Here is a 26,271-nt window from a genome sequence, read left to right as displayed (position 1 = left end):
CTGGGGTAACGCCCCCACTGCCCTCTCTGCCCCGCCAGCAGCTGCGGATAGAGCTCGAGAGGAGCTTGGAACAGCTTCCTTGGGCCAGTGAAAACTGGGGTCACCTTCTCCCTAAACCACGTATTTACCTACCGCCTGCTTTTTGCTACTGAATCACAGAATCCTTCAGGTTGGAAAAGACCCTCGGGGTCATCAAGGCCAACCCTCAGCCTGACTCTACAAAGTTCTCCCCTACAGCTCATCCAAACGGCCCTTAAACACACCCAGGGATGGGGACAAAAAATGGTGAAAAAGTGCAGTCCTGCAAAATTTCTTTTATAAAAATAATTTTTAAAATCTCTGTCACTAGGAGATGCTTCCAAATCCAACAGAACTAATGCACCCCCATTCCCCACAGCAAAACATGGCACATTTCTGGGCAGACAAGAAAGGAACCCCGAGAGCTGTCCCTCTGCAGGACACGGCGGCTCAGGGAGGGGACCCGGGTTCCCAGTCTCTGCTCCCAGCACAGCAGCTTCGGGGTCCCTGAGCCCAGCTGCTACGGAGCAAGACAGCTCTGGGGGAAGGTCCGACAGCTCCCGGCTGCTCTTCGCACAGCACCCAACAGAGTCCTGCTCGGCTGTTGGGTCTCGTGCTGGCTGTGCCTGCAGGAGGGACGCCTGGAAGAGGCAAAAGGCCGAGCTCAGACAAGCCCCCAGCGCCAGGCCCAGCCGCAGCTCCACGGCTCCGGCTGCACCTTCTACCTCCAGCCCTGACTGACGCTGTGTCCTTGTGCCGCAGGGAGCAGCAGGTTCCCAGAGTCCCCTGAGCCGAGCTCAGATGAGCAACAATTCAAGTTTCTACTGGTTACACCAGGCAGTGAAGAACTGCTCTGCAGGGTCTGGCTTAAAAACCTGACAGCTAGCACACGGAAAGGGAGCAAACCCTCATTTTTCCTAACTTTAGAGTGTTTCACAAATGAGCAGAGTGTAACTCGATGAGGACTGCCGAGGCCTTGACAATCCTCAAACTCTACCATCTCCTGGCAACACGGGGTGGTGCCTGCTGGGCTTTTGGTGGGACAGACCCCGCTGCTCCCACCCCCCGGGAGGTTTGCCCTGCGGTGCAGCCACAGCAGCTCTGGCATGTTGCCCTCTGCCTGCTCTGGAGAGTGGGAGACGCCAGCACTGGGAGCAGCGCTCGGGGCTTTGCTGTTTTGGGGGAAACAGCTCAGGTCAGAGGCTCTCCTCTGTTCTCAAAGTGACACGAGCTTTGCCAAGGGCCGTGTTCCCCATGGGAATGCCACCCCCAACCTCAGGCTGGGAATATGAAAATATTCTCTTGGCATGTGAACTCAAACAACAGAAGCAATTCCTAAAGGAGTTCTGTGGCTTATGGAACCTGCTACATTTGAATTACAGTACCAAGGTCTGTCAACATAAAGCCAAACCAGATAAAGAAGGGGACCCTAATCTGCTAAGCATCGAGAGCAGACTAGATGTGAAACCCAGACAGCCAGCCCTGCAAAGGGAATTTCTTTCAATCTCTTTCCCACCATGCCTGACCTTTAGGCAAGTCAGAGACTAGACCCAGGTGAATGATGTTGTTTGGCCATGGCCAACAGATGTGTCTGACGGGGCCCTCCCAGCACTGCTGCACTCACCTCCTGACAGCCAGACAGAACTCGGGCTGTAGAGTTGTGCAAAGTTGTGCCCATCAGTACGGGCACAGCAGCTTTTGATGAGAGCTTTCCTACTCCTCACCTGGTTCTGCAACTCAGCTCATCAGTGACTGCAGCGAGCCCAAGACTCCTCCTGCGAAGAAAACGCAAGGATTTCTTTTTAGTCCCCAGTCTGGTCAGGGCCATGGTCTGTACTCAACTTCTATTGGGTCTATACTGGGGGGCTGCTGCCACTGGGATTTGCCATCGTTCCTCCGTATGGCCAGACCCTCCTCCCACCAAGTAAGACTCTGTTCTCACCTCTCTAGAAGCAGGGATCTAGTGCTGGTCAGAAAGGGAAAATCCTCGTGCATCTGGCAGTGACCAACAACATCTCTTCAGTCTCCTCCGTTCACGTTCCACCTGCAGGTCAGACAGGAGAAAGGGTCACAGAAAGCTGCCACCAAACAAGGGGCGAAAGGACCTCTGGACATCACGGCAGGGAGATTTCTGCTCAGAGACTGGAACTGCACCAGAGAACAGCGAGGGCAAAAAGCACTCGAAGTAGACTATGGAAGAGAAAGAGCAAGAGGAAACAGTTCCTGACAAGATAGTGACAAATGTGTGCGTATGGGGACACTGGGGCAAGAAGGGTGGTACTGGAGTGAATGTGCATTTGTGAAGGCAATGGGGTGGGAGAAGAGAGAGAAAATACCAAAGTGTGTGTCCACAGGGGAAAGTGGGAGAGGGAAGGAAACAAGCAGAGGACTCCAAAGTGCTGTCTGAGGAATTGTGTTGTGTTCCAGAGGACCGTGAGGCTTTGCAGAGGCAGTGAAAGCCGGTTTTACCTGCTCAAGAGTCCTCCTGAGCTCAGCAATGAGTTGCTTCAGCTCCTTCTTCTCAAGTTCCAGCCTTGCAACCGCTTGCTGCAGACGTTCCAGCCGCTGTGACAGGAGTCTCTTCTCCGAGAGCCATGAGAGCTGCTCCCCTTCTGCAGCAGCCTGCTGGGTACAGAGAGGGGATTACGTGAGCTGCTGCCACATCAGGGTTGGAAGGGCCAGAATCAACAAGTCTGGGAGAGTGACCAGCCCAAGGCATGGACAGTGCTAAGTCCCTTCTCCTCCTGTCCACAGGCCAAGACAACACACTCTCTCCCTAGGGGCCCTCCTCCAGATCACCTTGGAGAAATCCACACAAATTTGCCTTCTTGCTTTTTGAACCACAGCACAAGGACGTCCTGAATGCACAAGGAAGCCGTTAACCAGATCAGGCAATGAGACCAATTCAATTCCTTTCAATACACTGGAAAAGCTGTACCTCAGAAGTCTAAATCTCCGAGAGCATCCTCTAAGCACCATCAGTGCACCTGCTGTTCAGCCATTGTGATACGATTCTACTAAGTTTATGTACTGGGTCTGGCTGAGCCGGAATTGGTTTTCCCCTGTAGCAGCCCTCATGGTGCTGTGTTATGTTGGGAGCTGGCAGGGTGTTGATAGCACACTGGTGCTGTGGCTACTGCTGAGTGGTGCTTACACAGCACCAAGGCTCTTTCTGACATTTCCCCCCCACAGTGGGACAGGGTGGGCAAGATCTTGGGAGGGGACACAACCAGGACAGCTGACCCCAACTGACCAAAGGGATATTCCAGACCATATGACGTCTGCTCAGTATAAAGCTGGGAAAAAGGAGGAAGGGGGGGGGGGGGGTCACCCTTGGTCCTCCGAGGCAAACACTATGAGTATTGGAGCCCTGCTTCCTGAGAAGGCCCGACATCGCCTGTTCATGGGAAGTAGAGAATAAATCTGTTTTCTTTTTTTTTTGCTTCCACACACGGACCTTTGCTTCATTTTGCTTATATTAAAACTGTTTTTGTTTTACCCACAAGGGTTGGGTTTTTTTTCTATCTTATTTTCTTTCCACTCTTTGCCCTGTTGAGAAAAAAAGGGGAAGTGGGGGGAAGTGATAGAGCGACTTGGTGGGTACCTGGCATTTAGCCAAGGTCAAACCACAACAGTTTAGTACATTACTCTCGCTCAATTGTGCCCTTTCCTTTCCATGCCAAATCCTAACCACAACACGTTGGCTAGGTTTGCCCAGGTAAGAGAGAACCAATTACCCATCCCCAGCTTTTGCACCTGAGGTAATTTTAACAGCAAGCTCCGTAGTTCCTTCAGTAGTTCTGGGCTTGACAGAAAACATTCTAGCAGGTGAATGGTCTCCGGCCGGAGCTATACAGACAGGCAAACCTGCTGGCTGCAAGCATGGCTTCTCTGGCCAAGCAGGTCATGTATTTGTAGGAATATATATTCCTATATCTTTATGGGAAACACCTTTAGAATCCTTCAGAGATGATGAAACCGGCCCGTGTCCCTCTCTGAAACCATTCTCTGCAGGATGGCTATTTCTTCCCTCAGAGTCCCACTGGCCTATCTGCCTTTTTGCCCTTCTCTGAACTTCTGGGATGTTCTTCTGGGGAGGAGCCACCAGAACTGCAGCCAGGATTTAAAGTCCAGACTAAGCATGATCTAGGCAGTGGCACGATGATGTTCTCTCTATTAGGGAGGAAGGGAAGAGAGAACAACCCTGACATTTGATTTCCCATTTTGGGGTTGGGGGTTTTTTTGGACCTCTACTGTGTAGTGTTTTCATGGTACCATCCTCCAGAACCGCACTGTGCCCTCTCGAAGGAGGGATGGTCAGAGCACAGACTGTCATTCTGTGTTTCAGATCAGGACTGGCTGTCCCCTTGCAGGCAGACATATTTATCTGGCTCAGCACTTTTGTTCTCAAATGTCTCTATTTTTTTCCCACTGTCTGCTCTCAGTGGTAATGTTGAACAGCTTTCTATTATTAGCAAACTTTTGTATTCTCACCCCTTTTTTCTGATCCAGATATTTAGAAATCTAAATACGGATTTGGACACAAATAATAGCCCGAACCATGCAATGTAAATAGAGACAAGTTTGAAAATTACTTTGACTTAAGCTTCAAGGGGAGAAATCGTCAAAATAGAGGAAAATAAACACCCTGAATCTTAACTGAATTTTATATGACTACAGCATCTTTCCCTACTTATTCAGAGGGATGTAACTGGAAAAGTTAAACTAAAAAACAGCCACTGATTTAAACAATATTCTTCTGCTCTTATGGTGGTCTGTGGTCTCTCCACAAAGTCTGTGATATTGGTCATGTCAATGATCTCTCCTTTCTGGACTGTCTTCTCTTACCCAAGGTGATGACCCTGCTAATTCAGCTTACCTGGCCTGGCAGGAAAGCAAGTCTGGGAAACAGGAATGATGAACGGAAGGGGAAAATGAGGGAAGCTTGGTTGGCATTTGCATATTCTCTGCCTTCTCAGATCTGGACTGCACTTGTACAAGACCACCTAAAATCAGATCTCCACTGGAAAAAGTTGCTCCTTAAAATTATTAACAGAAGGCCAAAAAATATGTAAGAAATGGCTCTTCATGGCATCTGCCATCCTCACCAGGACATCCTTTCTGTGCTTCTCAGTGGTCTCAAGTTTCCTTTCCAAAGGTGCCACCTCTTGATGTAGAGTCACAGTCTCCTTCTTTAGAGCAGCAGCCTCCTCCTGCAAGGCACTTTGTAGAGAGTTCTTCCTGTGTTCTGCCATCTGTGTCTCTGCAGCAGGAAAGGTGAAGGAGAAGATGACAAGCAAAGCAAAACCAAACTGATTTGCATCCTACAGAGAAAACACCATTTTCTTACCTGCCTGTCTGTGTTTTCCAGGCCCTAAGCCCACAAGGACTTTCAAAGCACACATAAATAAAGGAAACTTCCAGGCAGAGAACAAAAGAAGAATGAGAGTGGCAAGGTTCAGGAGAATATGAAAATGTGCTTGCTCTTCTGTGAGTTGAAAGGGCAGGGCTAAGGGCATGGCAGCACATCACCCACAGTGTGAGAAGCAGGTAGCACTGACATCAGTGAAACACGGGCAGAGACAGGAGGTGAGAGTCAGATCTAGCATCCTAAAGGAAAAGGAAGAAGAAGCAAAAGTGAAGACTGACTGTGACACAGTTCATTGACCAGGAAGACTTAAGAGACTTTACAGAAAAAAACAGATCTGTCAACGTTGTGCTTGAAGATGCGCTTTGGTATTTGTTCGAAAGAACAAAGCTAGGGGAATATGTTGTGCACTGACAGGAAAAGGAAGAAAGGAAATATTCAGTGGTACTAGGACAACGGCAAGGAAAAAACCACTGAGCATCACACCAGTACTGAGACCTGAAGCAAGGATGACTACAGATATACAGGACTAAAACTAAACTAATACACTAAACTAATAGACAGGAACTAAGGATGGAAAGAACTGACTAGTGGGACAAGCAGGATCCATCCAATGGCAGAATTTCAAGTACATAAGCTTTATCATATGTAACATATGTAGTAAAAACTATGAATGTTCCAGAAAAAAGCAGTGATCCAAGGCCTAGAAAACTCTCTGAAAAATGATCAGCAGTTCCATCTCAGAGAGGGAACATGAAGAAATATTGAACAGGTAAAGGCTCTACATGAGCAGGCGACAGCCTGTGAGGGAGGCAACGAGCAATGCCCACACCTCCCTGTTCCTGCAGTCTGGGACAAGGAAAACACAACAATGAAATAAAAACCCAATTCTGATGTGGAGACTGGGAAAGCAATGACAGAGAAAGGAGAAGGAATGTCTGTCCAGCTATAATAGAGAGAGGCCAATAGCCCTGGAGGCTCTGGGATGGCCTGGAGATTAGAGGAAAAGGCAACCAGCTACATGTGAAAACCAGTTTATAAACACAACATGAACATGTTACCAAAGGCTACGGAAGTAAAAAATTGTGTTTTCTATGGCTGTGAGCTCAGACACCAAATCAGTATCGGCAAGAAAACAGGTAAGAAGGATGCAGAAGCATGAGGTACCAGAGAACGAGGAAAAGCAGCAGAAGGAAGGATGCAATACCACAGGAACTTAACACTGAACTCATGCTCTGTGAGTCTGCCATGTAAGAGGAAAAGGAAGTCGATAAAGACAAGGCTTTTTGAGGTTGGTGCTTTTAAAGACCATACAGAGAAGGATACTGTGAGGCATCACGCTACACCTACTTAGCAGTGACATGGACCTGAAAGGCACCACCTCTGCACATTATCACCAGTCACACAGCCAGATGCACTGCCAGACACTGGATCTTTCTCTACAAAAATCTTTCCCTGGTAGTTCTATCAATAAGTCTCAGGCTTGTTGTTTTTCTCCTCTTCCCATCTCTGGGCACTGCATTTTTCCTCTGCGTGGTATCAGAGACCCCCACTGGTGAGACAGGATGGGGTCAGTGGGTTGGAAAAGGGAAGTTGTACCTTCCTGGCTTTGAGCCAACTGTTTCTGCAGCTCTTGATTGCAGGCACTGAAATACTCCTTCTCAGCTTGCCTCTTGCTCAGCTCCAGCTCCGAGTCCTGTATCTTCTTCCTTGCATCCTTCTGGAAGAGGTAAGAAGAGAAGCATCACCTCACAGAGCCACTGCTGGCGGGAGACAAAGAGGTACAAACACACAGGCAGAAACAGCCAAGGTGGGAGGGGGCAGCTGGGCAGTAATGGTACATGGGATGGGGATTCTCCTTTCCCCCGTCGCAGCAAGCCAACCTGGCCCACAAGAATTTACATCCATTCTGGCTTTGGCACTCTGCTTGTCAGTTCAGTGCAGCAGCAGGATGGGATTTCTGGGTGCACTAGACACAAGTTACCAGATCTTGCTGAGTCTGCTCCAGGTGCTGATGCAGGTCTCGTAGGGCTGCAGCCACTCTGTCCACTGTGAGCTCTGCAGGGAGGTCCCTCGCCTGGGAAACAGCTGGGCCCCAGGCATGACCCTGTTCTGGAGAGAGAAGCCATTCTGTTGCAAGCTTTAACCGAAAAGGTCTCCAACAAACAAGGCCTCTTTATGCACAGGAGGAGGTGGCAGTGCCTTTGACGTCGTCCTAGAGCTCGTGTTACAGCAAGACGTGTGTCCCAGGCTAACATTATTTTGATGACCACTAATGTCAGCACTGCCTCAAGGAAGGACACACGTGCCCTGGGACTTGGGCCCTATTTCATTCTGATGCTGGTCATTTCTCCACATACAAACACGGACTTGTCTCTGCAGAGATGTCAGGCTTCCAAGACTTCCCAAGGCTTGAATCAGCCTAAACTGACAGGACAGGTCTGTCACATCAGGATTACAAAGAACCACCCCCCTGCACCTGCTCCCCTATACCCGCCTACAGACCTGTGAACCCAGCCCCACACTTGCCTGAACTCCAAGGGACTAAGTCTCTGCTGTCACAGACCGTGCGCTGGAGAACCAAGTGCAGTTTGTCCAGCTGGGATCGGGCTTCGCGGGGGGCACTGTTGGCCTGCTGACACCCCGTGGCCAATGCCTGTGCTCTGCTCTCTGTGCTACAGAGCCTCAAACACAGTTCAGACACCTCAGCCTCCAGCACGCGCAGAGAGTTCCTCGAGCACCGTTTGCCTGCTTGGGACTCCTCCAGATCCTGCAGCAGCTGCTCCTCCCGAGCTGCCAGGCCAGCCTCCTCCTGCAGCAACTGCACCTGTAACACAGACGCACAGCGCTCAGGGACAGTGCTGCTGCTGAGGAACAGAGCGGGATAGAGGAAGGGGCCAAGGAGGAATTACTTCAAGCCAAAAACCACACTGGAAACAGAACGCACGAGGGCAAGGATTCAAACTGAGCAAAACAAGCTACAAACAGGTACCTGGAGGCTAAGGGGCCTGAAGGAAGTTTCCCCATCCCCAAAGGAACGGTCACACTGTCAGGTTTTCGTGCTTTCCAACCTCAGAAATGAAGGTTCCTGTGTGTGTGAGGGTGCGAGGGGCTGGCTGGCAGGGTGAGGTGGCAGATGAAGCATTCCTGTATGGAGAGTGGGGCTGCCAGGGACGCTTGAGATTAGAAGCAAAGGGGAGACAATCGGCACCCCTCATGGGGCACCTCCCCAATGCCAGCTGAACGGCCGAGCCGGGAGTGCTCCCACAGACTGCCATAACCAATGCTGTCTCACCAGACTGCTCAGGGCCTGGCAGGGGCAGAAACACCATCTGGGGACAACATCTGGAACAGAGATACTGAGAAGCTCCAAAGGAGTCTTCAATGCCATGAACCATGAGAGAACCAGGGAAAACCCAGGCAGAACACAGCAGGTCCAGCCTCAGTGTGCAGTCTCTGGGCAGACCACAGAAGGAGTGCATGTTGTTGGGAGGGAAAACAAGTTGAGGCCTACAAGCTGAAGGTGGTATTCTATGTCCCTGGAGAAGAGGATGCTAGTGCACAGGTCACCTGGTTGTTGAGCTCTTGTATTTCTCTTCTGTGGTCTGAATGGAGCTGCTCGGCCTGGTGAAGAGCAGAAGGAAGCTGAGACACCTTGTTGTGCTGGGCAAGGTTGTTTTCTTCCAGGGTTTTGAGGCTCAGTTCCTTCTCTTCCAGAGACAGAGTCAGCCTGAAAGTCAGAGCAACTCATTACTACATGGTATAAAACATTTAATAAACTCTTAGGACTTCCACCACCAAAGGGGAAAAATGATTTGTCTGCTGAGGTTTGTCTGAACAACTAGGCTGCTTGTTCAGTCCTCAGCCAGGTTGGCAACCACACCCAAGCACGTGCCCACTACACTTTTTTCCACAGAAGAAAGGTGAATTATTGGCTAAATACCCTATTTTTTTTGAGATGGGAATGTGAATAGAAACACCACAAAGTCTTGAAATGAAGACATTAGGGCAGAGGAAAATTTTTCTTTTGACTAATGAGACTCCAAGGGAGAGGTTTTGTCAATAATGAAGAGACATCTTCTTCCCCTAACTTGTCCTGGTAGGAACAGCAGCAACTGACAGCCAGGTGATCTTTGGGGAGTTTCACAAGACTTGCAGCACCCATATTACTTTCAGCTAGAGAAATGAAGGCTGATACCAGAAGCAGTAATGGAGGTTTGGAAGAAATACTCAGATCCTTATATAACATGCCAGATCCCTCATGGGGGAAGCAAGAGGGCACGGCCTTTTACTTCTCTTCTTCAATGAAGGTGTGTGTTGAAGGCTGGCAAGACTTTACCAGGTGAAGTACCCTACCTACCCTTCATCTTCTTTCTTGCGTTCCTTGGACAGTCAGTAACATCTGTAACTGTTGAGGCGGGCAGGGACCCTGCTCAAGCCCTTCCAGACACCCGTTGGGATTTTTTGAGGAATGAGGAAACAGATGGCAATAAGAAACATGCTTATTTCTTGGGTGCCTCAGAGGGGAATCTGGCTTAGTTCAAAATCATGGTTTTAACCAAAGGTATCAGGATGGAAGACTGACACAGATCCCAAATGTTTAAAATTTACTAGACCCAAGACAGAGCTGATGGATGTATCTAGCTCATTACACTGCAGCTCGTTCAGCCTCCTTTGGTGTGTTTCAGGTTTGAAACCCCTGAAAGTTTCATTTAACAGCATTAACATGCCGACCTAACAAAACAACACCTCATTTTAAGGAAAGGACTACTCCAAAAGCGACTGTCTTCAGAAACACTGTAACTGAAGGATTAAAAGAAAATGAAACACCACATCAAGAGAATGAAACATATCTGCATGGATAGTTCAGAATTCTGCTTTTTATGAAATGCTGCCAGAGCCAGTTGGATATGTGAAGATCTGAAAGAGGGAATCCATTAAACAGAACAGAGAGTTTCACAGACTTTCATTTACCTGGCTTTTTCATTCTCTAGGACCTTCAACGAAGCCTGAAATTCTGTGTTGTGATGCTCCACTTCTCATCAACTCCTTTCCCCCTCCAAAGACTGCAAACACACTTGCAGCTCCTTGTTCTGATGTTCTACCTTCTCCCATTGACTCCTCTTCTCCTCCAGGATCTTCTGGACGTGCACAACCTCCAGCACCTTCTGCCTTGACAGTTCCTGTGCCTCACTCGGATCTTGCTGAGCTTTGTGGCCAATCACTTGCTGGGACTCTTTGGAGGCTGCTAGTTGAGATGTCAACTCTTCCACCTCAAGTAAAACACAACAAAGCAGTCAAAGACTACAGCTTGCCACTGTTAGCCATATCAGCCATATCATATACTGTGAGGAAAGGGAAAGAACAACTTTCAATTTCACCCTTCCATGAAAGTACCAGATTCACAATGGATACAGCTGGCTTGTTTAAAAATCTAAGTGGGTCACCATGTTCATCTGAAAAAGCACCTTAAAAAACAAGGCTAGCAGTACCAGGCCAGCAGAAATCCATTCTGATGAGTGCTGGCAAACAGGCACAAAGAGCAGCCCATCTGTCCAAGGCAGCAGCTGGCCGGTCAGTCTCCTTCAGCCCAGCTGAGATAGACACCACAGTGTGATGGCAGCCAGAGGGACTCACCCCATCCCCTGCTGCTCTGCCATGGGGAGAGACCACCTGGCTGATGACTGGAGTAGCTATTGCTGTTTCACTCACCTGGTTTTGTAGAGCATCCCTCTGCTGAAGGAGGACATTAATTTCTTCTTTCATTATTTTGATTTCTTCCTTGTGCTTCTTCTCCACTGCCTTGATCTTACTCTGAGTTTCCTGCAGCTCTGCTTGCAGTTTTTCTGTGATGTTCTGCAAACACAAATGGAGAGCAAGCTGCTGGGACCTGCCATCAGGTCCAGCTTTCTCTTCTTTCTGTCTCAAAATCACATTCATTCAGCCACTTCTGCTTTTCTACCCAGCTCTGCTTCCACTGTAACACTTCCTTCCTGTTGCTGATCTCTGGAGCTCATCAGGCTCTGTGCTTTCAGTGCCTGCACCAGTCCCTGCCTCCTCAGTCACAGCACTTAGGTTTTATTTCCTTGTTACTGCCCTTCACTCTGTTACCTGGGTCTCTCAGCCTCTCTCAGCTTACGTCCAGTTGCCAACGGCCTGTTCCTTCAACCCACCCTACTAGTCAGACTTACCTGCCCATCCTCGCGCTGCTCTTTCACCTCCTGCCTGAGCTGCTCCAGCTGCTGGTGCTGGTTGGCTTCTCTTAGCTCTCCCTGAGGCTGAAGTAGTGTCTCTAATAAAGCACTCTTCTCATGCTCCTTTTCTTGCAGGACCTGCACAGAAACAAGGAGAAGACAGGTTTAAACTTCCCACACAGAATTTGTGTGGCAAGGCTCCAACACCGACGGGCTGACGCGTTCTCAAAGCGCTGTGTTGCTGCTCTCCCAGGCCCTTCTCTGCCCACTTGCAGACACAGCTTCCTAAGTGAGACTGGCCGTATGAACATGGTCCAGCCACAGTCCCCCTGTGATTGAACCTCCAACAAACATCTAACAGGAAAATGTGTGGCACTTCTCAAATGTCTCGCCTTGCTGGTGAGGGTGTCCCTCATCTTCTGCTGTGTCCTGTTTGTCTTTCAATAGCAACTTTTACACCTAGTTAGCAGCAGAGAAAATGCAGGGCTGCCAGAGGGCTGAAGCAAGCAGCTCCTTCAGAAAACTCCTGTATTCCAAGTGGGGTTTGGTGAAAATTACTTCATTTTTAAGGTATTCATTAGACTTTGGTAAAGTACTGACATGACAGGGACACACTGACATCTCTGAGCACTGCCCTGGCATTTCAATACTTGTAGACACAGTTGGGGGTACTGCTGTTCCCAGGCAGACTCCGTGAAGAGGACTTTGGGTGGGACACAAGGAGGACTCTCACTGTGTGACAGGGTTGCACAGATCTGGGCACAAAAGAGCTTACCAGCAAGTGACTTAAAACAGCCCAGAAGACACCCCTGTTTTACTGCTCAGAAATATTTCAGAGGAGTCTTGAAAATTGTTTTTCTTTTGTCAACAATCCTGCCATGCCCCCCTGTCCCCCCCAAACAAAAACCCCATCCTCATGGGGATTCAGTCCTACAAATTCCGTTTGGTCTTTAATGGAGTTAAGGTTATAAGCATGTATCAGTACAGATCAAAGGAGGCTGTTAAGAGAACTGTGAAGATACTCTGAGGTAAGTCTTAAAAAACCAATAGCAGCACAAAAATCTCAACTGAAAGGTGATGCTTCTGCCTGGCTTCCTCTGACAGGTCTCACTCCTAGTCCCAAAGATAACCCTGCTTGCCTTTCACCTCACCAAATTCAATGTAGAAAGCATGTAGGGCATGCTCCACACAGCCCGACATCCAGACATCTCCCACGGCTCTAGCCTTGCAAAAAAGCTACACAAATTCTCCTTTCACAGTCTGTACCTCTTGCTTGGCATTTTCGACTCTGGTTCGTTCCTCCTCTTGTTGAGCTCGCGTGGTAGCAACTTTCTGCTTCATATCAAACAGCTTCTCCTCGTGCTCCCCTTCTGTCTCTGCCCTCTCTTTTTCCCATTGCTCCAGTATCTTCTGCAGCTCTGAATGATGCCCTTCCCACTCGCTTGCCTGAGGAGTGGAGGGAAAGACTTCAAGGTGAAGTCCCAGCCACGCTCCTCAAAACAAACGTGAAGCTTCATCCCTCTCACAACCCCCCACCTCAACAGTGCACAACAATGGCTTTGTGCTCTCCATAAATCACGTCCTGTCAAGGAACTTAAAAGGTGGGTCAGCAGGTGGATGAATCATAGAATCATTTAGGTTGGAAAGACCTTTAAGAACATTGAGTCCAACCATTATGAAAAGGAGATGTTACCTTCCTCTCTCCATGGCTGCCTGTTTCCTAGCACCTGTCTCCTCAGGATTTCTCTCTATTCTTAGAGTCTATTTTCAAAGCTCACATCCCTTTCCATCAGTGAAAAGATGTAGATGAACTGCAGGGTGAGAAAGAGACCGGTACCCTGATGCCCCAGTCACAAGACAGGCCACGAACGGAAGTACCAGGAACAAGGGGCCTGTTCCACATGCGTCAAGCCCAGAGATAACACCTCTGACGACAGTGACAGGACAGAAAGAAAGGGAGAAAGTTCCCGTGACTGCAGTTGGCAGCAATGTGAGGAGTCTACTTCATGGCAGACAGGAGTCTGTAAGATCCTACCCCTTTTCTGACAGGCTTTGGGTGGCACCCAACCTCCAGCTAAACTCGCCTTAGGCCCACACTGAATCTGTGGCTGCTTCTACTGTCCTGGCAGAGTCCTGGGGGTCTTCACATGCCTTCAAGTACAAGGTTTAGGGTTAGGGGTTAGGGAGAATAGGGGATAGGGTTAGGGGTTGGGATAAGGGGTTAGGGGCTAGGGGTTGGGGTTAAGATTAGGGGTTAGGGCTGAGGGTTGGGGGTTAGGGGGTAGGGAGGAGGGGGAGGGGTTCGGGGTTGGGGTTAGGAGCTGGCGGTAAGAGGTAGGGATTAGGGGTTGGGGTTAGGGGTGGGGTTAGGGATCAGGGGTCAGGTTTAGGCGTTAGCATTAGGCGTAAGGGTTAGGTGTAGGGGTGAGGGGTCAGGGATTAGGGGTTTGGGGTTAGGGTTACGGGTTAGGGGCTAGGGGTAGGAGGTTGGTGTTAGGGGTTGGGGGTTAGGGTTATGGGGTTAGGGGTCAGGATTATCTGCTTGGCCCAGCAAGGTGTGACCTATGACAGATGGTTTCTCCCATTTCACACACTCAGGCTATTACTCTTCTAAAGCCAGCCCACAAAGCTTGCTTGAAGAATTCAGAAGTATATTGTTTCCTACCAGATCTTGTAGGAGCTGGTTTATTTCCATTTCATGATCAGCTTGCTGCAGTTTGAGGGTATTGTTACACTGCTGTTCCGTCTGCAAGAGCTGTTGTGCCATGTCTTCCCGTTCCTGCCTCATTAGAGATCGCTCTGCTTCCAGCTCACACTGAAGGCACTTCACTTCCCCTGCAAACAGGACAAACGGCAAGATTCAGAGTCTACACAATGGTTCTGACTTCACTGACCTTACGCCATCTGAACTCCAGTGCAGGAGAGATCTGCCTCCATCTCCTTCACTCCTCAGAAGCACTGCGGACACAGAGCTATTTTTATACCATCTTCCCTAGCAGGGGGATCACCAGAGACAGGAGGCTCTCACCTTGTATCACCTCCTTGGCCTGCGTGACTGTGTGAAGTTGGATTTCCAGCTGACTCCTGGTGATCTCCAGCTGAGAGAAGTGCTGCTGAGCTTCAAACAGGCTGGATTCCAGCGTCTCCTTCACTGACCTGTGAGTTGTGAGTACAGAGAGAAATGAGTTTGTTGCTCCTGACACCCACTGAGAGTTATTCCAGTAAGAAGTCATTCAAGATCCCTAACCCTGAGTACAGAAAATGGGTTGCAAGGAAACTTGTATACAGAAAGCATATTTCTGCCATTTAAAATAGCAATGCCGGCCCCTCCGGGGGATGCCCAGGCTTTGCTTATGACCCAGCATAACACAGAAAGCCCAGCTGAATTTGATCTCAACGGCCAAATCTGGAATTGCTGTTGGCTGACACACGGGTAGCTGTGCCCAGAGTCTGGGCCAACAAGCAAAAGCCCGGGCTCTGCTCACAGCCCTCAGCTCATCAGCGCTTCCAAGCTGCTCTGCAGGGGGACAGAACAAGACTATTTCCCTGGGTGACTTTTTGAATGCTGTTCACAGTGTAGCTATAGGTAAGTAACTTTCCAGACTCCTTGTATTTAAAAGGGACTCAAGAAATACATCAGATGATATAGTAGGATCTCTCGCTTGGAGCAGCACTCGTAAGAAATCTGAACTAGATTCTATCTGAACAAGGACCACTGAAAGGAGAGACAGGCAGCCTTCAGTTTCAACTGTTGAAAGTTCAAGAGAAAAACTTGCTGCTTTTCTCTAAGTGTTGCTAACTAAGGAGACAGTAGCCCAAGTGACTTGTTGCTCTCTAAAATGGAAGCTGTAGTACTGCAGAGCCAAATTCTTACAGCCACAGACTTCAACCAACTGCTGCGTATGACACGCAGGGTTCTGGAATCAGGAGCTGAAGTGACCTCCCTGATCTAACACAGCGCCCTGTGTGCCAGGTTCCCACAACACACAGCACTGCCTCACTAGGACGGGGGTGCCATAAAAACCACAGCAGTAGAATTTCACTGCTTGGATGGACAATGGAGGGCGTATCTTCAAGGAGAACAAGCACATATTTCTGATTGTGCCAATCTCTGGCAGTCCAAAGCAAATATGCTCCATTTTAGGATAAATAGAATCAGTCTCTAAAACAGAACAGAAAAGATGGAGTCCAAAACTGTGACAACAAAAGGCTCTTGAGAACAACATCTGGCAAGAACAGTTGCTGAATTTTTATCTATTGTCAAAGGTTCTTCAGAACTAATTTATCTTCTCAAAAAATAATGTATCCCTTTTCAAAAAAATTTTTAAAAAGGAGATGAACATTTAATAGTTTAGTAACAGCCCAATAACTGACCTAACATAACTCAGCTGGATCAAATAAGAGAAGCTGGAGCTCAGAAGAAGCAGCAGCTCTCAAGAAACACACTGAGTCAAAATGGGTGTTTATCAGCCATCCTAACGACATACTCTGGAGTAATAAAGTGTAAAAGTCAAGAAACATGAAAAACAATGTCTAAAACATCATTTGTACAGCTCTGCAAGTTCAGGAGTCTTCTAAAAAACACCTACAAGGATGACAAACAACTCCATTTTTTTTTTCTGAGCAGAACTTATCACATATGACCTTAGAAAGGCAGAAGGACAGAATCTTGCTCCTTCTCTGTGTAACTTCTCCACATCTGTCTCTAAACAGCAGGTGGTAAGGAGTACAGGACACAGACATCAGTGATGGGCAAGAATCCTCAGAGACGTGAGGATTCAAAAGAGGTTTCCCAGCTGCTGGAGTAACCAGCCCTGGGTCCTGCACCACAGTAACAAGAGTTACCTTCCAACCAGAAGGCCCTCGAGATCTGCAGCACCAGCCTCTGGCTCCACCCTAGATGGCAGTGTCCTACTCACAACGTCTGCATGGAACAGCCATCGACAGCCAAACTACTTGATAAGGACAGATCTATGTTCAAATGCATAGAACAAGAAACCAAAACCAGAGAGAAACTTCAGTTTCAGTAAACGCCTGCAGGGTTTAATTATTGCTCAACTCAGAGCCAAGCTGCCTTGCTTTGGACACACAGGAATGTGCAGGGGGACATAAACCTGAGCCCGAGGCCCAGGAGATGTTTGCTAGTTTGAGCTGTCAGGAAAACAACGTTAAAATCATAGTATACTTTTTTTCATTTTGCTCAAGATTCTTTCATTTTCTGCCCGTGGAAGGTGAAAACATTTGAAAAGCACACAGGATGCAATAAATCCTCGTGGAATGATTACCACCTTTATAATTACAGCCATTATATAATGTCCTGCCTAGGGTTTCCTCCCCGCCCTTACCTGGCCTCTGCCAGCTGCTCTGACAGGCCTTGTCTGTCCCGCTGCAGGGCTGCCAGTCGCACCTCTAGGGCAGCCTCCTCATGCTCCAGGAACTCCTTCTCTTTGGACACCGTGGCCAGTGCATGCCCCTGGCGAGAGGACTCCTGGCACAGCTGCTCCAGACCGCTGCGAGCTGACTCTTGCTGGTGGTAAACCTGAAAGCAGGACAAAAGGCAGTTAGAGCCCTTTCTCTGGAGTTCTGTGCAGAGCCAGCCAGTGCCACTTCTGCCTCAGCTGGAGGAGAAAGAGCTCCTGTACTGCGGGCTGGAAGTTTAAGAGCATCTGCTCCATACCACGCTAATACCCTGGGCTGCCAAAAGGCACTGGGACTGTTAACTTGGAAGTGATGAGTAAGGCCACGCTGGGCTGCCTGCGACCACACAGCCCCTTCACAGCAAACATAAATACGCCAGACTACGTGTTTGCACGCAAAAATACGGCACCTTCCAGAACTGCCACCTTGCAAACTGGAATTCTATCAGAATCTATCCCAGTGCTGGAAATTTTCAGAAAAGTTTGAGCAAAAGCAACTTTGCTCGCTGAAGAAAGTGAAAATACACGTGGTTTGTCCTTCTGGAAAAAAAGAAAAAGATCCAAGTGCATTGGCTGCAATGAGGTGATGCTGGGCAGGGAAACAGCCCTTGGGGTGATCTATGAAAGTCTGGCTGATGCGGCCAAAGAGATGGTAGACTCTATTCCTACAGTAGTTCATGTCAACAACACTATTTGCTTGTTTCACACAAAGAAGTTGTCTAATATACCTTGCTGGTAGTCAAACTTGAAGATTAACCATGATTTTTTAGCTTTTTTCTTCAATATAACACCTCTGCTGGGTATTTGCCAAACATACCGTGGACTCCAAGACTGACTATCTAACAGAGAACAGACCCTCAGAAACAAACAATTCTCTCAAAGTTATCTCATAATACCCAAGATTGTACATTATGAAACTGACATTTAAATGATGACAAACTCCATGGTCTCCTTCAGTGACATGATTCTCCCAAGCTCTTTTTCCAGGGTATCAAAATCAGTTAGTCCAGAGTGAAGAGTCTTGTGTGATCACCTCTTTCTCATCTTCCTCAAAGCCTGAAGAGGCTCTAACAGCTCACAGAATCATAGAAGCATTTAGGTTGGAAAAGACCTCTAAGATCATCAAGTCCAACTGTTAACCCAACACTGCCAAGCCCTCCACTAAGCCATGTCCCTAAGCACCACATCGACATGGCTTTTAAATACCTCCAGGGATGGTGACTCAACCACTTCCCCGGACAGCCTGTTCCAAGGCCTGACAACCCTTTCCATGAAGAAATTTTTCCTAATATCCAACCTAAACCTCCCCTGATGCAACTTGAGTCCTTTTTCTCTCATCCTATTGCTTGTTACTTGTGAAAAGAGACCAACACCCACCTTGCCACAACCTCTCAGGTAGTTGTAGAGGGCGATGAGGTCTCCCCTCAGCCTCCTCTTCTCCAGACTAAACCCCCCCAGTTCCCTCAGCCGCTCCCCATCAGACCTGTGCTCCAGACCCTGCACCAGCTCCGTTGCCCTTCTCTGGACACGCTCGAGTCATTCAATGGCCTTTTTGGAGTGAGGGGCCCAAACTGAACACAGTATTCAAGGTGCAGCTTCACCAGTGCTGAGCACAGGGGGACAATCCCTGCCCTAGTCCTGCTGGCCACACTAGTTCTGACACAAGCCAGGATGCCATTGGCCTTCTTGGCCACCTGGGCACACTGCCAGCTCATAATCAGCCAGCTGCTGACCAGCACCCCCAGGTCCTTTTCCCCAGGCATATTTCCAGCCACAAAGTTGCATGTATGTCTTAAAATACAATTTCAACAATTTCAAGGTCTCATTCCCGTTCTTAGCAGTACAAGACAGCAGACACTGACCTGCAGCTTTGTTCCACTCTCCAGGCTCCAACAAATGGAGTTTTGAAAGTTGCAGATTCGCAAGAAAAAGCATAAATAGAAACACGCAACCCCGGGTTTTTTTGACTCAGAAAAAGGGTGAAGAGCTACGCTGTTTGCTTCTTTTGCCACATGGGAGAGTAGCAGCTTCACTCAGATTCATGGGCAAGACAAATCATCTCTCTGCAGCTTATCAAAAGCCAAAAAAGAGGCCACCACAGGCAAGTGGATTGAAGTCATCTGTAGCAGCAGAGGACAACCGAGAGAACTGCAGAACAGCTCTGCCAGCCACCAACACATTTCCAAAAGGCAGTAAACAAAGCTTCTGACCCCAGCACTACCAAGTGTCTCCTTGACAAAACCACCGCAGAATCCAACAGACTGAGCTTCACCGAGCCGAGCAGCCAAAAGCCCACCCGGAAAGCACCAGGTGTTTGGTCTCACCTGACTGAGCTGCTCTTGGTTTCTGCCTTCTCCTCTGCCAGTATCCTCAGCTCTTCCCGCAGCCCCTCCCGTTGCTCCTCCACTTTCTTCAGCAGCTGCTCCAGGTGGGCTTTCTCTGCACTGAGCTCTTCATCTGCTCTTTCACACAAGCTCAGCTTCTCCTGGTCAGAGATCCTTACTCTCTCCAGCTCAGCCACTTTACCCGACAGAACTTCATTCTCTTGCTCCAGCTGCAGTCACAGAAGCACAGAGGAAATGAAATACAGTGAGATTTACCATGGAGAAGGTTTGGCTTTGACAGAAAAAGGAACATTTCCATATTCAGGCAGTCATACGTCTGAAGGCAAGAAGTCTGAAAAGCAGAAGCAGCTGCAGACAAACACTTGCCAAGATCTTTGGCAACTGCTCACCTGCGACACAAGTTTGTTCAGTCGCACTTTATCCAGTGCAAGAGCTTCACTGACACTGCTCATCTGCGCTGCTGCAACGTGTAGATCAGCTACTTCAGCACTCAGCTTATTCTGAGCCCCTCTCAACTCTGCTACTGACTGCTCTGCCTGAAGAGACAAAAGAACAACATGAAAGCAGAGACAAGAAAATCCCTGACTTTAAGCAGCGACTCCAGATCCCCTTTGGTGTCTCTGACACACCCCCCGCCCAGCGCTCCCAATAACCACGTGGGGACTGACCGCACCAAGGAGCCTGTGTGGTCTGATCTCCCTTTTCCAAGAAGGAGAACAACACTGTCACTGTCTTCTACTGACAGAAACAGCACCTGTGCTGGTCTTGCTATCACAACTCCCTCTCCCACAAGTTCTGCTAGGAATAAGGTGACCACACCTTCTCCAGGGCCATGGTAAGCTCATGCTTCTCTTGCCTCAGCAGATCCCTCTGAAGGTGCGATTCCTCCAGTGTCTCTCTTGCAACTACCAGCTCACTCTCTAATAAAGAATGTTTTTCTTCAAGTGCAGCTAAGTCCTTCAGCCTATGAGAAGGGGAAAGACAAACAAGTTTTTAATGTAAAAACAGTCTCATTTCCAAAACCAAGATTACATACTATTTCTGAGATATGGCAGTTGGAACGATTTGCAACAGCTTTCTATTTACCCCCAAAGAATGCTGCAATTTCCTGCCTAGCGCTGCATCAGTCTTTGTCACTGACCCAGGTGAAACATTCATCATTGAGAAAGTAAAACGAGCTTCCAGAAATCACAGGTTTCCAAAAAGTTCAGGTGCTCTCAACAGCTTCCTGCCTGTTAGCTCTCTCTCTCCTTTTTGATACATTAGATACCAGACTTTCCAAAGTTCTTCTTTGCATAAGACAGACTTTTAAAGCCCAGATTAACATTCTCTCCATTATTCTTGCCTGTGGCAACAAAACGATGAAAGAGCCTGCAATCTATTTGGGGAGATCTGTATGAATTTCCAATCCAATAACCATAAGATGACAGGATGATTCAGGCTGGCAGGGACCCCAGGAGGCCTCTAGCCCAATCTTCAGCTCAAAGCACCTGGGGTCAGCTATGGGATCAGTCCAGGTTGCTCAAGGCTCGATCCACTTGGGGCTTCCAAATTCCCAGGGATGGAATCTGCACAACCTTTCGAGCAACCTGTTCTGCTGCAGGATTGCCTTCATGGTTCCATTTTTTGTTCTCCTTAAATCCAGCCTGAACCTCTGTTGTTTCACCTTAGGCCTGCCATCAACTACTCTGGTCAGCTTTGGAATGATTTTTTTCAAGGGCCATAAAGAAAGTACAAGGAGGCACCTCTGCTGTGTGTCAGCAGGGAGCCAGCCCTGCCCACGGGCTCCCTTCACCAGTCTGTGCTACACATGCTGAGCAGACAAAATCCGTTCTTTTAGGGGGGCCTCTCACCGTTCGGCAGCACCCACCCCTGCCCAGAGGAAGCTTTAATGCTCACAGGAGCTCCTGGTCACGACGTGCTCTCTCCATCCTCTGCTGCTGCTCCACCCTCTCCCCCTGGGCTGCATCTTCCCTCAGCTGCAGCTCAGTGTTACTCTGATGCAGACACGAGGCTTCTTGCTCCGTCTCTTCAAGCTGTTGCTGTAGCTCTGCCCTGGTTTTCTCGAGGTTTGCACAGTCACTGCAGAGACAAGGCTCAGTCAGAAGAATGAACAGGCCTGAAGAGTCACGGATGCCATTCCAGTCACTCCAGGCTGGCGCTGTGGGCAGCACGGTAAGGAAGAACTTGCCCTTCCCCTCACAAGGTCACTGGAGAGGGACAGAGGAAGGCAGGCAGGCTTTTGCCTTCATTCACTGAGAAGCTGTGGCTAGGAAAGGGCCCCCAAAGAACAGAATTCAGAGAAGCAGCACATCGAGAGGGAGGCGTCTTGTATTCCAACGTCGCTCTGAGTCTCCGAGACAGCCTTAGGATTCACAGTAGAGCAGGAAAAGCAGTGACAGGAGGATGCTGAAGTGCCAAACAGGGACATACACGGGGAGGGCAGGCGAGTTCTTTGCCCGTAACAGCTCTGAACTGCCAGAACTGGAAGCAGATTGCCTCCAGAACGCAGGAGGAGGAGGGAACACTCACCTTCTGAATGCTTCTACCAGAGACTGCAGGTGCTGCTGGTGGCTGCTGGCCGTCTGGCATTCCTGCTCCAGTTGCTCGAGGCTTTGCTGCAGCTTCCGGCACTTCTCCTCCTGCTGCCTGTGCTGGTGCAGCAGGAAACTGATAGAGTCCTGCCTGGCAGAGAGCTCTTCTTTTGGGGCCTGCAAGGAATGGGCAGGGAAAAGCACAAACAGCAATAAGGAGCAGGGAAGATGGCTCCTGGTAGCTGTGAGAGAAGCAAGCAGCGAGACAGCTCACCTGAAGGCAAAAGTTGTGATGAGGGGGTGGAGATCAAAGAGAGAAAAGCAGCAGAACACAGAGCTGGTGAGACTGGTGAGGTGATACAGTACCAAGAGTGGGATGGCTAGAAAGAAACTGGCTAAGGGAATGGAAAGGTTTCAAGATAAGCAAGGCATCAGCAGCTGAGCCTGCGGCCAGTGGTGAAGGCAAGGAGAAATTCTCACCTGTGTTGCTCCTCTCCTCCTTGCCAGCGCTTCCTGAACCAACACAAAGGCACGCTCTGCATCAACGGAGCTCAGACAAGAGAGGACGTTGATAGACTCTGCCTGCTGGGAGCTGTCAGCGACCACGCTGGCACATTCATCTAACACCACCTGAAAGCCCACATCAAGCTGTTACTCTCTGCTCATTCTACTTGATTTTCTTTGTCTATTTCTCCTTTTCCCCCCACTTCACCCTAGAGTCATTAAAAACTCAATTCTCTCATTTCTTCAGTCAACAAAGAAGTTTTGTCCCTGCGGTCACAAGTGCTCCAGGGGTTTCTGAATACAGCTACTACAAACAAGAAGAAACAAGTGTGAAGTGGCTGGAGGCTGCCTGAACGCTCAGTTTCTTGAAGCTCTCATGAATGATTTTAGTCTCCTTCAGCTTCTTAGAGCCACGGAGATGAGGAGCACCAGGTCAACACTGGAAATAGCAATGAAAGGAAATATTAATGCTACCCAGGGAAGAAGGAAGCTGAGGAATACTGGAAAACAGCAATGAAAAAGCTAATGTTTATTCTGAGCAGTAGCACAAGAGGATAAAAATGACTACATAAGGGGAAAGAACTGATTTTGTGAGAAGCTGTGTAAAACATCTGATGATTAAACCCCCCTCCCTAGAGTGAGGTTTAGGACTAAGCTAAAGTTAGCCCTAAACAGTTAGATCAGTTGCAATTCTGGGGAGATAATAATGGTCAGTGAATGCAGAGTGAAGGAGCAGAGTTGGCAAGCGCATTGATTCAGTCAGTGACCTTTTATAAAAATCTAAAGAACAAGAGAGTCATTGCTCAAGGAGGTGGGAGAAGCCTCCAGGCAACACTAGAACACAAATGTCAAGTAGCCAACTCAAAGCATAGTCAAATAGAGACCTTACGGGAAAGGCAAAGGTACGGAAACTTCTAGTGACTTAGCTCAAGTGTCACAGGACAGCCAACTCAGAAGTTAGAGCAGGTTTGATGTCAGAAAAGTGGTATAATAATTAAACAGCCAGTGGCAGTTAACACAGACAGTATAAAACATATATATCTATTCCCTGGGCCAGTCGTTTGCCTTCCTCAAGTACTTTTAAATCAAATTACAGGGATGTGGTCCCAACTCTGTACTCACCTCTGTTATATCTTTTATCAGCTTTTGGAGGGAAAGATTCTCTTCTTTGACACTTTTAGTCAATGAAGCTTCATATTCTTTCTCTAACCGACTTGCTTCCTGAGAATAGAATAAGCAAAGGGTGGGTGGGGAAGAGCTGCTCCCCTCTGCAGCATTCCCAGCCTCAGCAGCATCGTCGTGCTGATAAACCTCAGCCCTAGTGATTCCAGTGTATCCCTTCCCACATCTATTGAACTCCTTCTTTGCTAAAACTAAGAAGAGAAAGACCAACAGCTGGTTTTCACAGGCTGCTATGAAGCTTCAATTCCAAGGAACTTTGATCCCTAGAGATTTAGTCACAGGCAGAATAGCACTGGTGCAACCCCCGGAACTGTCTGCAGCTCCCCCGCCACTGCCTGCCCCTGGGCTGACTCACACGTGCCTGATGCTCCCACACATCAGCGTCCTCACCGCTCTTTCTCTTGAGGAAACCACACCCCTTTGTGCTAAAGCTGGAGAGCAACCATTGGGCCATCTCCCAAATAAAGGTAAAACATACTAGAATCTCCACAGTGTTGTTAAGTGTTTTCACGGTCTTCTCCTTCTCCTCGTTCTGCTTCTGAGACTGTACGAGCAAGGCTGAGAGCTCCGTCCCCCTGAGAAGAGAAGGTCCACGTGCCATTCCAAAAGCATCGCACACCAGCACCCGCTGAGGAGCTAAGCAGCTCCCAGAAGCACAGCAGAGAAAGTTCAGCCCAGAAAATACAGCAAAGGCAGCGTTCATCTCTACAGGTTAACATGCCTGATGTTGCAAAATGGCCCTTCCTGCCCCAAAGGACTTCTGCACTCAGTCTGGTAAGGAACTGTCAGTGCAGAGGGGCTTAGGATGGCCCTGGGCAAATCCCTCCCAACTCCTCTGCACAGCCCTGGGGGTACCAAGGGCTGTACAAGAGACACAGCTCTCTTTATGCTGGTCACAACTTCTCACCAAGAATCAGGTAACAGCAAAAACACTGTAATACACTGTGATCTCTTTTCCAGTCTTGTCTTACAAAAGCTTCTGTCGGTCAGACGTGTTTTTCTACCCATGCTGTTGAAGGCCATAGCTTGGCTAGGGACAGAAACAAGGCTGTGCAGAATGGGTGGGTTTTAAACGTGAACACAGCCCGCCTGTGAATCCAAGAAGCAGCCACAAAAGGTAATGTTGGTAACAGCAAAGTTTAAAACACATTTACCTGTCCTGAAGCTCCTTCTTCTCCAGGTCCCCCTTGACTTGTAAGGGCATCACTTCCCAAGTCTTCTGGCTTGTTTCCTGTCCTGCTTGCTGCTGTGCCTGACCCTTTAGGACAGGTCTGCCCAGACTGACGGGCTCCCAGAGCTGCACGCCAGAGTTCAGGTGGGAGCAGTTTACAAGTACAGAGCCCAAAAGCCTCCTCTGCTCTGCCTTCAGCTCGGACACATCTCTGCAGAAGGATCAAGAAAGAGATCATACTCACACCACCATCTTTATCAGCTGACTCACTTCTGAAGCACGTTAATGGTGCAGCAGTAAAAGCTGGCAGGAAAGATGACATCTTTGCTGGGGACAAATCACCCATCTGACACTTTGGGATCGGGACACATCCTGATAGTTGAGCAATGGGTCCATTTGACGGGTTGAGGAGTGAGGCTATTTTCTCCTCAGAGATAAGAAGAAACATATGGAACAGCCAAAAGGCTTCAAGAATTAACTAGTAGGTCAGGGCATACCCTGCACATTGAGGGAAGCTTACAGCCAAGTAAGGTAAATGGCTGACAGCAACTCACAGTTTGAAACTGCATGACAGGAGAAACCTCCTGGGGTGAGTCCCCCAGATTCAGCTCTAGTGGGACTGAAAGGAGAAATCCCCCGTGCTCAGCAGTGCCCTGGCTGCTCCCTGACAGAATGGGGAAGGAAACCCAGAGAAACTCTGCAGCAGAGATCACGATGGGCAGAGGCAGCACTGGCTGTGAAGGCGATGGCGAGGGCTGGCAGCTGGACTGGCACTGGACAGTAACTGGGCTGCCTGCTGACAGAAGGGCAGCAGCACGCGAGCTCAGAGCTTTATACAAAAAGTTATTTAGTGATTGTTCTCTCCAGTAGGTACCATTAAAGCATCTTGGCAGGACCCTGCCCTGCAGGCCCAAACATGGCTTCTCTCTCCTGGCCAGCTTTGCCTTGAAGAAACCTGCAGTAATGACATCCCCAGAGCTCTCGGGGCCTGAGAAGATTCACTCTGCCAAGGGCAGCTCTGAGTAGCCCCAGAGATCCAGAGCAGAGGGAAGAACAGTCCCAGGGTGCAGGGCTGAGGCAGACGGGGGCTTCTCTTCAGGGCAGCTCCTCTTCCCCCAACAGACTGTCACCCTCCTCCTGCAGGTCAAAGCTCTGGGAAGGAGCAGGACAAAGAGCTGATGAGAAGTACGAAAGCAACAGCTGCACTCTGCTGTGGGTCTGTCAGATTGGGTCTGGGGCAGCGTGGGCTCTTCAGAGGGTCCCCACCTCAGCCCTTCCACCCCAGACACCAGCAGCACACAAACCCCGTGGGTCACCAGCACAAGGCCAAGCTTCCCACGCCTGCAGAGTTTTACCCTCTGCCCCAGGCTCTGCTTTCCCCGAGGGAAAAAAGAGCAGAGCTGCGAATGACCCCGGAGCAGCGCAGGAAGTGGAGACTTTCTTACCTCCAGTTCTCCCGCAACCTCGCCCAGGAAATCTGAATTCTGTTGGTGAGCAGCTGCTGGTTCGATGCATCACTGAGGAGCTGATGGGAAGGA

The 26,271-nt window shown here is 49.0% G+C and overlaps 1 pseudogene; it reads right to left on the bottom strand.

The window, feature by feature from the left end:
* Nucleotides 1-45: 45 nt before the first annotated feature.
* Nucleotides 46-26,264, bottom strand: LOC141951428 (uncharacterized; annotated as a pseudogene).
* Nucleotides 26,265-26,271: the final 7 nt, after the last annotated feature.

This window comes from Strix uralensis, chromosome 17, assembly GCF_047716275.1.
Source record: "Strix uralensis isolate ZFMK-TIS-50842 chromosome 17, bStrUra1, whole genome shotgun sequence".
In the NCBI taxonomy this organism is placed as follows: Eukaryota; Metazoa; Chordata; class Aves; order Strigiformes; family Strigidae; genus Strix; species Strix uralensis.
The sequence above is the reverse complement of the archived record's forward strand: the minus strand, read 5'-3'. Positions and strand labels throughout refer to the sequence as shown.